Source organism: Salvelinus alpinus, chromosome 7 (genome assembly GCF_045679555.1).
Source record: "Salvelinus alpinus chromosome 7, SLU_Salpinus.1, whole genome shotgun sequence".
Classification (NCBI taxonomy): domain Eukaryota; kingdom Metazoa; phylum Chordata; class Actinopteri; order Salmoniformes; family Salmonidae; genus Salvelinus; species Salvelinus alpinus.
Window position 1 is genome coordinate 19,116,740 of NC_092092.1, and position 13,168 is coordinate 19,129,907.

At 43.7% G+C, this 13,168-nt stretch overlaps 1 protein-coding gene across 22 annotated transcripts in view; it reads left to right on the forward strand.

The window, feature by feature from the left end:
* Positions 1-13,168, forward strand: part of LOC139580539 (neurexin-1a-like) — a 605,221-nt gene that overhangs the window by 227,332 nt on the left and 364,721 nt on the right. The gene's annotated exons all lie outside the window — the stretch shown is intronic.

Genomic DNA, 13,168 nt, shown 5'->3' on the forward strand with positions numbered 1-13,168 from the left:
TCCCTCCCTCCATACACATGTATTTTCCTTGTTGTCAGTGACTCTCCAAAGCCTCACTTCTTTCTTTTTTCCTCCTTTTTCCTTCTTCTCCGCTCTGCCCGAGTTTCCATGGAAACGGGAGAGAACAGGTCTCTCTCTCTCTCTCTCTCTCTCTCTCTCTCTCTCTCTCTCTCTCTCTCTCTCTCTCTCTCTCTCTCTCTCTCTCTCTCTCTCTCTCTCTCTCTCTCTCTCTCTCTCTCTCTCTCTCTCTCTCTCTCTCTCTCTCTCTCTCTCTCTCTCTCTCTCTCTCTCTCTCTCTCTCTCTCTCTCTCTCTCTCTCTCTCTCTCTCTCTCTCTCTCGTAAACTCTGTCCATTTATTTTTCTTTCCTTCCTTAATTTCTCTCTCTCCATCTCTATCCCTTTCTCTCTCCCGCTCTCTGTCTCTCCTTCTCTGTTTCTCTTTCTGTTTCTCTCTTTCTCTCGCTCTCCCTCTCTCTGGCTCTCTTTCTTTCTCTCTTTCTCTTTGTTTCTCTCTGTCTCTCTTTCTATGTCTCTCTCTCTCTCTCTTTCTCTTTGTCTCTGTCTGTCTCTGTCTCTCTCTGTCTCTCTTTCTCTTTGTCTCTGTCTGTCTCTGTCTCTCTCTGTCTCTCTGTCTCTCTCTCTCTGGACTGAGACAGTTACTGCACAGTGTTACGCTGAGCTCAGCACTAATTTCAAAATCAAGTTTTTTCTACAATCCCTCCTCAAATCTGAAGTCTGGACAGTGTTAGCTGGGAAACTCAGGAGGAGAGAGGAGAGGAGAGAAAAGAGGAGAGGAGATAGGGGAGGAGAAGGGGAGGCTAGGGTTACTCTTATGGTGTGGAAGTCTACTCTCAAAATAGCTGTGGCTAGGGAATGTGTTTGCCATGTAGATACTGAATTGCAGCTTTCACATACAGTATAAGCATACATTGAAAAGTTATGTTTTTTTCAAATGTAAACCTCCTTAAACTTCCTGGCATTTCATAGATAATGTGAAAGTAAAAAAAGAAAAGGCATTTTGCAACTAAATGTATTCTCTCAAACGCTACATGGTATCTAAAAATATACCTTTTTAACTGTGTTGCCATGCTGATTTGTGTGCAGAATGTGGGCCTTGTGAAGTGTACAACACATACATTAACTACTTTAATGTATTTACATGTAGTTGCACACAGTGCACGGTCTTCACGCATGCAAGTACCTAATGCATATTTTATTGTGTGTGCCACATGAAAAAACACTACAGTTTACTTTAAATATACTGTATTTACTATAGAATTATTGAGTAAACTGTAGTATACTGTAGAATACTATACGACACACTATAATATCCCTCGATCATATGTAGTACTTACTATAGAATGTTGTAGTATACTGTAGAAAATTATACTAAATAGTACGGTATTATCCGGGAAAAACACACTGTAGTAAATACTACAGTAATGTCCACAAAAACACTACTTTGTTACTTAAATACTACATTATTTAATTTGCATATACAATGCCCATTCCCCTCCCCCGTATCCCAATGTGTGCCACCCATAAGTGAGAAACATGCATACCAAGTATAGACTATTGTGTTCCGTACAGGTTATAGAAAAGAGCAGAAGCGCTGAACTATCTGTTCAGACCCCAGACCTACCTCCCTACAGGTTATGGAGAATTTGCTATTTTAGTATTTCTCAAGTAGGTTATCTCAGGGATAAAGCCTACACTTCTATGACAAAGATAATACAACTTTATAGTAAATCCTACAGTAATGTCAGCAAAAACACTACAGTAAATACTACAGTATAGTATAGTCCGCAATAACAAATGGTACCGTATTCCCTAAATATTTTCATACTTTTAAACCAGGGCCCACAGGGCCATTTTGAATGTAGCCTCACTACAGTATAGTCAAGTTTTCTATTTAAACTATACTAAATACTACAGTATTGTTTTTGCAGACTTTAGTCCGTAGTTTTTTTGCCGACTTCAGTCCATAAAAACACTACAGTGAATACTTTCGAATTTATACCATAATATTGCGTAGTATTTTTCATGTGGGAGGACGTACACTACATGACCAAAAGTATTGTGGACACCTAGTCATCGAACATCTCATTCCAAAGTCATGGAAATTAATATGGACTTGGTACCCTGTTTGCTGCTATAACAGCCTCCGTTCCTCTGGGAATGCTTTCCACTAGATATTGTAACATTGCTGCGGGGACCCATTCAGCCACAACAGCATTAGTGAGGTCGGGCATTGATGTTGAGTGATTATACCTGGCTCGAAGTCGGCGTTCCAATTCATCCCAAAGGTGTTCGATGGGGTTGAGGTCAGGGCTCTGTGAAGGCCAGTTAAGTTCTTCCACACCGATCTCGACAAACCATTTGTGTATGGACTTTTGTGCACAGGGGCATTGTCATGCTGAAATAGGAAAGGGCCTTCCCCAAACTGTTGCCACAAAGTTGGAAGGACAGAATTGTCTAGAATGTCATTGTATGCTGTAGAGTTAAGATTTCCCTTCACTGCAACTAAGGGGCCTAGCCCAAACCATGAAAAACAGCCCCAGACCATTATTCCTTCTTCACCCAACTTTACAGTTACCATTATGCATTCGGGCAGGTAGCGTTCTCCCAGTATCCACCATCGGACTGCCAGATGGTGAAGCGTGATTCATCACTCCAGAGAAGGCGTTTCCACTGCTCGAGAGTCTAATGGTGGCAAGCTTTACACCACTCCACCCGACGCTTGGCATTGTGCATGGTGATCTTAGCCTTGTGTGCTGCTGCTCGGCCATGGAAAACCATTTCATGAGGCTCCCGACGAACAGTTATTGTGCTGACATTGCTTCCAGAGGCAGTTTGGAACTGGGTAGTGAGTGTTGCAACTGAGGACAGACGGTTTTTACGTGCTACGTGCTTCAGCACTCAGAGGTCCATTTCTGTGAGCTTGTGTGGCCCACCACTTCTTGGTTGAGCCGTTGTTGCTCCTAGACTTTTCCACTTCACAATAACAGCATTACAGTTGACCGGGACAGCTCTAGTAGGCCAGACTTTTGACGAGCTGACTTGTTGGAAAGGTGGCATCCTATGACGGTGTCACGTTGAAAGACACTGAGCTCTTCAGTAAGACCATTCTACTGCCAGTGTTTGTCTATGGAGATTTAATGGCTGTGTGCTCGATGTTATACACCTGTCAGCAAACTTGTGTGGCTGAAATAGCCAAATCCAGTAATTTGAAGCGGACCCCACATACTTAATTGTTTTTTCATAGTGTATATTAAGTCAGGCACTGTCGCTAGGGCAAAACGTAATACTGTGTTTGTAATTAGAGTAAGTCAGGCTTTGTTAATCCTAAACCAAAATGTTGAAGATTATGCACTCTTGCCTAAAAAAATAATATATCTTTTTTTTTCATTCTCGAACTAAATAGTATACAGTTTGTTACCACAGGAGTGTTGATTACCATCCTCTGTTGTACACAGCAAGCAAACCTGGAGGCTAGAAACTGGGAAATGTTTTTTTCACTGCTAGAGAAGAAAGTAAAAAACTTCAGAGTTAAAACATATCAAGAGACATATCCCCACTATTCCTGTTTGTGACGGCGACTTGATCAAGTGGATACAAGGATGCCAGTTGGATGCCAGTCTCATGTTATTGCTATGCTAGTCACGCTTCCCTATTGTCTACCTGGTTTCCGTTCAGACACACTCAGACAGACACCATACAGTCCTTAGAACAGAGTTAAAGGTATGTGGGCTCCCGAGTGGCGCAGTGGTCTAAGACACTGCATCTCAGTGTAAGGCATCGCTGCAGTACCTGGTTCGAATCCAGACCTCATCACATCCGGCCGTGATTGGGAGTCCCATAGGGCGGCGCACAATTGGCCCAGGTTTGGCCGGGGGAGGGCGTCATTGTAAATTAGAATTTGTTCTGAATAAAAAAACATGCCGAACACTTTAACACGAAGCCTGATCCCAGATCTTTCTTCCCTGGTCTTTCCATCACCTATGGCCATTGTCACAAGATGGCATACACAGATCTAGGGCCAAGTTATCAAGCCCTGCCTGTTGTCAAAGTGCAGAGTTGTTCCCCCTCCCGCCCCAGAGCCCTTTCTTTGGCAATGACCCTACCTTTCAATAATTAATCAAATGAAAGTAATGTTTGAAGAATTTAATAATAAATTAATCCACAGGGCACCATCCAACAAAGCACAGTTGGTCCCAGGAGTGAGTGAGTCACGACGCTGCATATGGCACCGTGCTGGGATTTTCATCTGGCTGTTCCCATGTTTTATTAATACGCACACACTCACACACCGCAGAAACGTGTCTCTCACCAACAACAGTGCAACAAAAGCAGCCCAGACAGCCCATAAAGGCTTCCGCCTTGATCAGTCGCCATGGTGCTACTTCAGTTAGAGTTTTGTGTTACAGAGAGATGGCGACAATGGTGGATTAATGATGACTTCACTGCACAGACTTTCTTTTGATCCTGACAATTATGATGAAGCAGAAAAGCTGTAGCTCCATCATCCATTGCCAGTGCATGCTTCACTCCGTAGCCATAGAGGGATGATGACAACGGTGAATTATGGATGATGTTATTACTGCACTTTTGCTGCTTTTCGACTGTAAAGGGGGTGTGGTATATGGCCAATAAACCACGGCTAAGAGCTGTTCTTATGCACGGCACAACGCGGAGTGCCTGGATACAGCCTTTAGCCGTGGTATATTGGAGCAGGTCCACTGGATCCATGGCCCAGTGAGACATTGGTGCCGGCCGTGTAGATGGAAATAGAAAAGCCTGAGCCTTTGGGTAAAACACTGGGGTAAATCCTGTATGGAAATGCAGAGAGATCCATCTGAAAGCCTCAGGATCACTTCGCCTGCGTCCCAAAAGGCCACTCTATTCCCTATATAGTGCACTACTTTTAAACCAGGGCCCAGAAGTCCATTTGGAATGCAGCCTCTCTTTTGGTGACACTTTTCTTGACAGGTGCGTCCTGACAGTTCCATAACAAATTAAAGTTAAAAAAAAATAACAATAATCTGAAATAATACTACCTGTAAATACATTCACCAGTAAACACAGACTCCCAGGAGAGAGTGAGTCATCATTAAGCTGTAACAAATTATTTTTGTTATCGTCATGTTTATCACCTATTAAGACACTGTTATATGACACACAGTTCAAGGAAAGTGCAACCTTATTCCTTCCATGCTCTTCCTCACAAATCACACACACACACGGAAAGTGTTACCTCATTCCTTCCATCCTCTTCCTTAGGGAGGAAGGGAGAGAGGAAGGGGATTTGGAAGCAGTGTGAGTCCGTAAATGGATCCTGACAGTCTAATACTTGAGAGACGAGAAAAAGCCATTTTTGTTCTGTACTGTAAATGCTCTTGAAAACTATTTACGGGATTGTGTCAACAGTGGACTAATGAACAACATACAAAAATATCATTTTTGAGTGTACTATCTCTTTAAAAACCCCTAGAGTCAATTGACACACGTCACACGGTGATGTAATTTTGAATATTGAATAGCTCCCTGTGTGTTTATGCTAGAGACTTGACGTTTCTTGTACTAGCTGCAGCTCAATCCCCTCTTTTTGCCGATATAAAGTTTGTGCCTACTCCATAACATGAGGCTTGCAAAAGCGGCCTTTTTCTACACATGAGAGGATCCGGGTGTCACGTTCCTGAACTTATTTCCTTTGTTTGGTCTTTGTTTAGTTGGTCAGGATGTGAGCTGGGTGGGTGTAGTCTATGTTTTGTGTTTCTATGTTGGGTTTGTTGTTTGGCCTAATATGGTTCTCAATCAGAGGCAGGTGTTTTGCATTGTCTCTGATTGGGAACCATATTAAGTTCGGCTGTTTGCACTGTTGGTTTGTGGGTGATTGTTTTCTGTCTTTGTGTTCTGCACCAGATAGGACTGTTTTCGGTTTTCACATTTATTGTTTTGTAGCTTGTAGTGTTCACGTTATTATTCTTTATTAAACATTTTGAACACTAGCCGCGCTGCGTTTTGGTCCTCTCCTTCATCCCAGGAAGAAAGCCGTTACACCGGGCAAGAAAATCGTCACAAAAATGTTTGTAAAACCCGAGCCGTGTGAGCTACAAACTCCTAAAATGACACTCTCACTAACAAAACATTTTGGCTCTACGACATCTCCAAGCTTTACGGGAGTCGTCTGAACTCGCTGACGTCCTCATTTCAAAGAGATCTTCTCAAAAAACTGACTGTCCAGACCGATCCGTTAGAGCTACAAGGTGTTGGTTGTTCTGCTCTACGACACACAAACTTCAGGGGGGTCATCTGACGGTAACCCAGGCTGGGAAAAAATCTAAAAGAGAATAGGGCGGTAAAATGTCCCATGAATAACATGACCAAACATGCATCTGAATTATGATTGACAGTTTTCTTACACTGTATTTCTATTCCAGAATCTGACATTGCTCGTTCTAATATTTCTATATTTCTTATACATTTTTGGGATTTGCATGTATAGTTTTGTATTGTTAGGTATTACTTCACTGTTGTAGCTAGGAACATAAGCATTTCACTACACCTGCGATAACATCTGTAAAATATGTATAGGCGACCAATACAATTGTTTGCCATTCAAGCAAGAATATCAGAAATGTTTTAATCTCTTGTGAACAGACAATCGTATCATAACTAGTATCGTAGCATCTGTCTACAGACTGTGGGATGCCATGACTTAACAGACTGGGATGCCACATGCGTGCTTAGTCCCCTCCTGTACTCTCTGTTCACCCATGACTGTGTGGCAGCGCATGACTCCAACACCATCATTAAGTTTGCAGACAACATGACGGTGGAAGGCCTGATCACTGAATACAATGAGACAGCCTACAAGGAGGATGTCAAAGAGCTGGCAGTGTGGTGCCAGGACAACAACTTCTCCCTCAACGTCAGCAAGACAAAGGAGCTGATCGTGGACTACAGGAAATGGAAGGCCTAGCATGCCCCCATCCACATCGATGGGGCTGTTGTGGAACAGGTCGAGTGCTTCAAGTTCCTTGGTGTCCACATCACTAAGCATCTACCATGGTCCACACACATCAACACCATCGTGAAGAGGGCATGACAATGCTTCTTCCTCTCAGGAGGCTGAAAAGATTTGTCATGGGCCTTGAGATCCTCAAAAAGTTCTACAGATTCACCGTTAAGAGCATCTTGACTGGCTGCATCACCGCTTGGTATTGCAAAATCCTAGAGGAAAACCTGGTTCAGCCTGCTTTCCAGCAGACCCTGGGAGACAAATTCACCTTTCAGCAGGACAATAACCTTGAGGCAAATTCAAAGCAGCATATTACTGAGTACCACTCTCCATATTTTTAAGCATAGTGGTGGCAGCATTATGTTATGGGTATGATTGTAATCGTTAAGGACTGAGGAGATTTTCAGGATAAAAAAGAAACGGATTGGAGCCACAGGCAAAATCCTAGAGGAAAACCTGGTTCAGTCTGCTTTCCATCAGACACTGGGAGATTATTTTACCTTTTAGCAGGACAATAACCTAAAACACAAGGCCAAATCTGCACTGGATTTGCTTAGTAAGATGACATTAAAGGTTCCTCAGTGGCCTAGTTACAGTTTTGACTTAAATTGGCTTGAAAATCTATGGCAAGACTTGAAAATGTCGGTCTAGCAATGATCAACAATCAACTTGACAGAGATTTAAGATTTTTTAAAAGAATAATGTGCAAATTTTGTCCAATCCAAAGCTCTTAGAGACTTACCCAGAAAGACTCACAACTGTAATCCCTGCCAAAACATATTCTAACATGTATTGACTCAGGGGGTTAAATACTTACAGTATATAATCAAGATATATTTGTGTTTTATTTTTTACAAACTTTATGATTTTTCTTCCACTTTGACATTAGAGTATTTTGTGTAGATCGTTGACAAAAAAAATGACAATTAAATCAATTTAATCCCTCCTTGTAACACAACAACACGTGGAAAAAGTCAAGGGGTGTATAGACAGTATGACGAGGAAAGGTGAGTACAGCAGTAGTTATGTCGGATGAGCCTTGACTAGAATACATATGGAGTGACTGTATATCTAACTGTAGATCTATCTGTCAGTATAATTTATTATACGCCACTTTTAAAGAGGCCCATCTGACGGGGGCACAACGCTGAATTGTGTGTTGTCTACTGTGTACTGCGAGTTTGTCTGACTAAATGGATGTAAGTGGAAGATTAGAGGGGAGATGTCAGCATCTTTCAGACGTCTTCTCTGAGTGGTGCTCCCTTTCCTGTTGTCACTTGTCACATTTCTGTAAGTAAGTGTGTAAACAAAGTCAAGCTATGTTTAAGTCACAAGGCAACATGGCACTATACAGTCCCCTTCGGTGGCAAGTAATATCTACAGGCCGATGACATGAATAGGATAACACTGTTCGATTTACCTATAGCTACTGCTTGGGAATTATTTATAGCGAAAAGGGATGGAGGGAGGCAAACGTCTTAGTAAAAGGCAGAGAGATGAGGGGAGGAGGAGACGGAGCAGGAATAGGAGGATAGATAAAGAACATAATGGCTGCATAAAGAGAAAAAGAATGAGGGAGGAGAAGATGATGACAGATAAGACAAAAGAAGAACCTAGAGGGCGGAGGAAGAAATATTGTCTCAGAGAGAAAGATGATATGTAGCAAATATAATTTCTTAAAACTACGAACATAATGATAATGACAACATGCTGCTGTGTAGAGAATCCCAATACTGGCTCCATATTGGCACCCTATTTCATACATAGTGAACTACTTTTGACCAGAACCCTATTGGCCTATGGTGCCATTTGGAACACGTTAATTGACTTCCCTCAAGCCACACTGTCAAATCAAATCAAATGTTATTGTTCACATACACATGGTTAGCAGATGTTAATGCGAGTGTAGCGAAATGCTTGTGCTTCTAGTTCCGACCATGCAGTAATATCTAACAAGTAATCTAACAATTTCACAACAACAAAGGAATGAATAAGAATATGTACATATAAATATATGAATGAGCGATGGCCGAACGGCATAGGCAAGATGCAGTAGATGGTATAGAGTACAGTATATACATATGAGATGAGTAATGTACGGTATGTAAACATTATATAAAGTGGCATTGTTTAAAGTGACTAGTGATACATTTATTACATCCAATTTTTTATTATTAAAGTGGCTAGAGATTTGAGTCAGTATGTTGGCAGCAGCCACTCAATGTTAGTGATGGCTGTTTAACAGTCTGATGTTCTTGAGATAGAAGCTGTTTTTCAGTCTCTCAGTCCCATCTTTGATGCACCTGTTCTGACCTCACCTTCTGGATGATAGCAGGGTGAACAGGCAGTGGCTCGGGTGGTTGTTGTCCTTGATGATCTTTTTGGCCTTCCTGTGACATCGGGTGGTGTAGGTGTTGTCACGATCGTCATAAGGAGTGGACCAAAATGCAGTGTGGTATGTTTCCATCCTTTTTATTAGGAAGAGAAAACTCAAATAACAAAAACAATAAAGTGAACAAACGAAACGTGAAGCTCAGAGTAGTGCTCACAGGCAACTATACCTAGACAAGATCCCACAAAGCACAAAGGGGAAATGGCTGCCTAAATATGATCCCCAATCAGAGACAACGATAAACAGCTGCCTCTGATTGGGAATCATACCAGGCCAACGTAGACATATAATTACCTAGATGACCCACCCTAGTCACACCCCGACCTAACCAACATAGAGAATAACAGGCCCTCTATGGTCAGGGCGTGACAGGTGTCCTGGAGGACAGGTAGTTTGCTCCCGGTGATGCGTTGTGCAGACCTCACTATCCTTTTGAGAGCCTTACCGTTGTGGGCGGAGCACTTGCCATAACAGGCTGTGATATAGCCCGACAGGATGCTCTCGATTGTGCATCTGTAAAAGTTTGTGAGTGTTCTGGTAACAAGCCACATTTCTTCAGACTCCTGAGGTTGAAGAGGCGCTGCCACTTGTGGGGCCCCAGTGTTGAGGATCAGCGGGGTGGAGAAGTTGTTTCCTACCCTCACCTCCTGGGGGCGTCCCGTCAGAAAGTCCAGGACCCAGTTGCACAGGGCGGGGTCGAGACCCAGCTTAATGATGAGTTGGGGGGTGTTAAATGCTGAGCTGTAGTTGATGAACAGCATTTTTACATAGGTATTCCTCTTGTCCAGATGGGTTAGGGTAAGTTGGGACGGGGCAGCAGGTAGCCTAGCGGTTAAGAGTGTTGGGCCTGTAACCAAAAGATCACTGGTTTGAATCCCCAAACTGACTAGGTGAAAAATCTGTATGTGTCCTTGAGCAAGGCACTTAACCCCAATCCTCCTGTAAGTGGCTTTGGATAAGAATGTCTGCTAAATCACATAAAACATAAATGTACAGTCCACCACACATGCACGTTTGTTTTACTATCCTTGTGGGACCCAAACAATTGATTCCCATTCAAAATAATTTTTCCCTAAACCCCTAACCCTAAACCCCTAACCCTAAACCTAACCCTAAACCTAACCCTAAACCCCTAACCCTAAACCCCTAACCCTAAACCTAACCCTAAACCCATAACCCTAAACCCCTAACCCTAAACCTAACCCTAAACCCATAACCCTAAACCCCTAACCCTAAACCCATAACCCTAAACCCTGGTGAAATGTCACGTCTTGTCCGAAATGTCCTTGTTTTACTATCCTTGTGAGGACTTATGGTCCCCTCAAGGGTAGTAAAACCAAACACACACACACACACACACACACACACACACACACACACACACACACACACACACACACACACACACACACACACACACACACACACACACACACACACACACACACACACACACACACACACACACACACACACACACAGGGTTATCCATGAGTGCCAGAGTATGAACTTCCCCTTTCCCAGTTAATGAGTGTGATGTAGTGGTTAGTGGTCTCGTTACCCCTAACATGAAGGGAGGAGGTCTGGCTGCATGACGGGTGGCCCTGCCAGGTGCCTGAGGCTTGGAAGCTCGGTCGCAGGTAGCAGCACACCAGCTGTGGTTAGAGGGAGGGAGATGGTGTGTGTGTGTGTGTGTGTGTGTGTGTGTGTGTGTGTGTGTGTGTGTGTGTGTGTGTGTGTGTGTGTGTGTGTGTGTGCGTGCGTGCGTGCGTGCGTGCGTGCGTGCGTGCGTGTGTGTGTGTGTGTGTGTGTTTGGTCAAAGGGGAGGTTCTAGGAACAGATGCCCAGGTTGGGACCATGTGGAAGGAGCTGGAAGGTGTTAGAGGGAATAGGTTAATCACTGTGCAGACCAGCATCCTTTTGTTTGTGTGTGTATGTGTGTGTGTGTGGTCGGCCAGAGGGGATGTTGTGGAAACAGATGCCTGGGGTTGGGAGCCTGTGGAAGGAGCTGGAAGGTGTTAGGGGGTGGAGGTTAATCACTGTGCAGACCAGCCTCCTTAGCTGTCACCTTGGCAAATGGACACTAGGTAATGGAGAGGGTAGCTAGCTGGGGCTTAGGGTGTAGCATATAGAACTCACCAGAAATGCTAGCTAGATAATAGAGTGACTATTTTGGATGGTTATTTTTAAGCAATAGTTGCTAGGGTCTTGGGGGCAGGGGCTGGCTCACATTGGATGCAGACCTACAGGAGAACCAGTCTGTGTAGCAAAGAACATAGCAACTCAGGTAAATTGATGCTAGTTAATAGTGGGGCTGAGGCTGGCTTAACTTGGCAATAGAAATTGGACCAGTCTGTAGCAATTCTGGTCAAATGCATGCTAAGTAATACCTAGGTAATTTAGCTGGTGCTGTGACTGGAGCTTGCTCACTTTGGCTAAAGCTGAGAGACATACTGTAGCATATTACAAATCAGGGATTAAATGGATGCTAAGCTTACTAGCTAATATAGGAATGGACATATTTCTCCCAGCCAGTGGGGCTGGCTAACATTGGTGTCGGAACAGCACAGTGACTCAGCGGGGAAATGGATGATAGCTCCAAAGCTCTATGAGAGACTGTTTTGGATTGTCATTGCTTATTTCCTTTTGTTCATTCAGGAAATATAAGTCCCTATTCTGGTGTGTTGTTTCCCCAAAACTCCGGCCAGCCTCAGTGAAAATCCATGTGTGGTTTGGGACATGTTTCAGTAGCAAAACAATCTGGCTATTAGGAACAAATCAACACTATGCTGTTACGCACGTACACACGTACACACACACACACACACACACACACACACACACACACACACACACACACACACACACACACACACACACACACACACACACACACACACACACACACACACACACACACACACACACACACACACACACACACACACACACACACACACACACACGCGCGCGCGTAACGGTCCAGTGGTTTTCCCTAAGGCATTGAGCTCATAAAACTTAGCTGGTTGATATCTACCACAGCGTGCATCTGTCAATCAAAAAGTGAATTACTACAATGAGAAGACAAATATCCTTACCTCTCCATCACAATTCTCTCTACTTTCGCTTTCTCTTTCCCCCAACCCTCCCTCCTCCCTCCACACCCCCCACCCCACCCTCCCTCCCCCTCTCGCTCCCTCCCTCCCTTACAGTCCAGTCATGTCCGCCGTTGTTTACCGCGCTCCACATCCAGAATTAAAGCTGAATGAGAGTGATAAATCAAGGAGAGGGAAATTCACTAACTCTCTCCGCCAAGTTTATGTGTTGGAGAGAGAGAGACAGATGGGAACACAGGAGAGAGAAAGAGAGGGAGAGAGAAACAGAGAGAAGGAAAGGGGATAACGCAAAAGGGAGATGGAGAGAGCGCGAGAGAGAGAGAGAGAGAGAAAGAGGATGAGAGTGAGAGAGAGGGCGAGAGAGAGAGAGAGAGAGAGAGAGGAGCGAGAGAATCCAGCTTCAGTTCGTTAATCACTCTGAAAAGATGGCCAAGATGGGGTTTGTTGTTTGTTGTTTGGTTCGGCTCTGAAAATGATAGAGGGTGTGAGGGGGCGCCCATCTTTCTCTCTTTTCTTTACCCCCTCTGTTATTCTTTTATGACCGCTGCTGTATAGATAAAGGAGATTTACAATGGGGGGAAGTACAAGGAGAATAGAATGGAGAGTTACTTCTATGGGATCACAGATTACTAATTGGC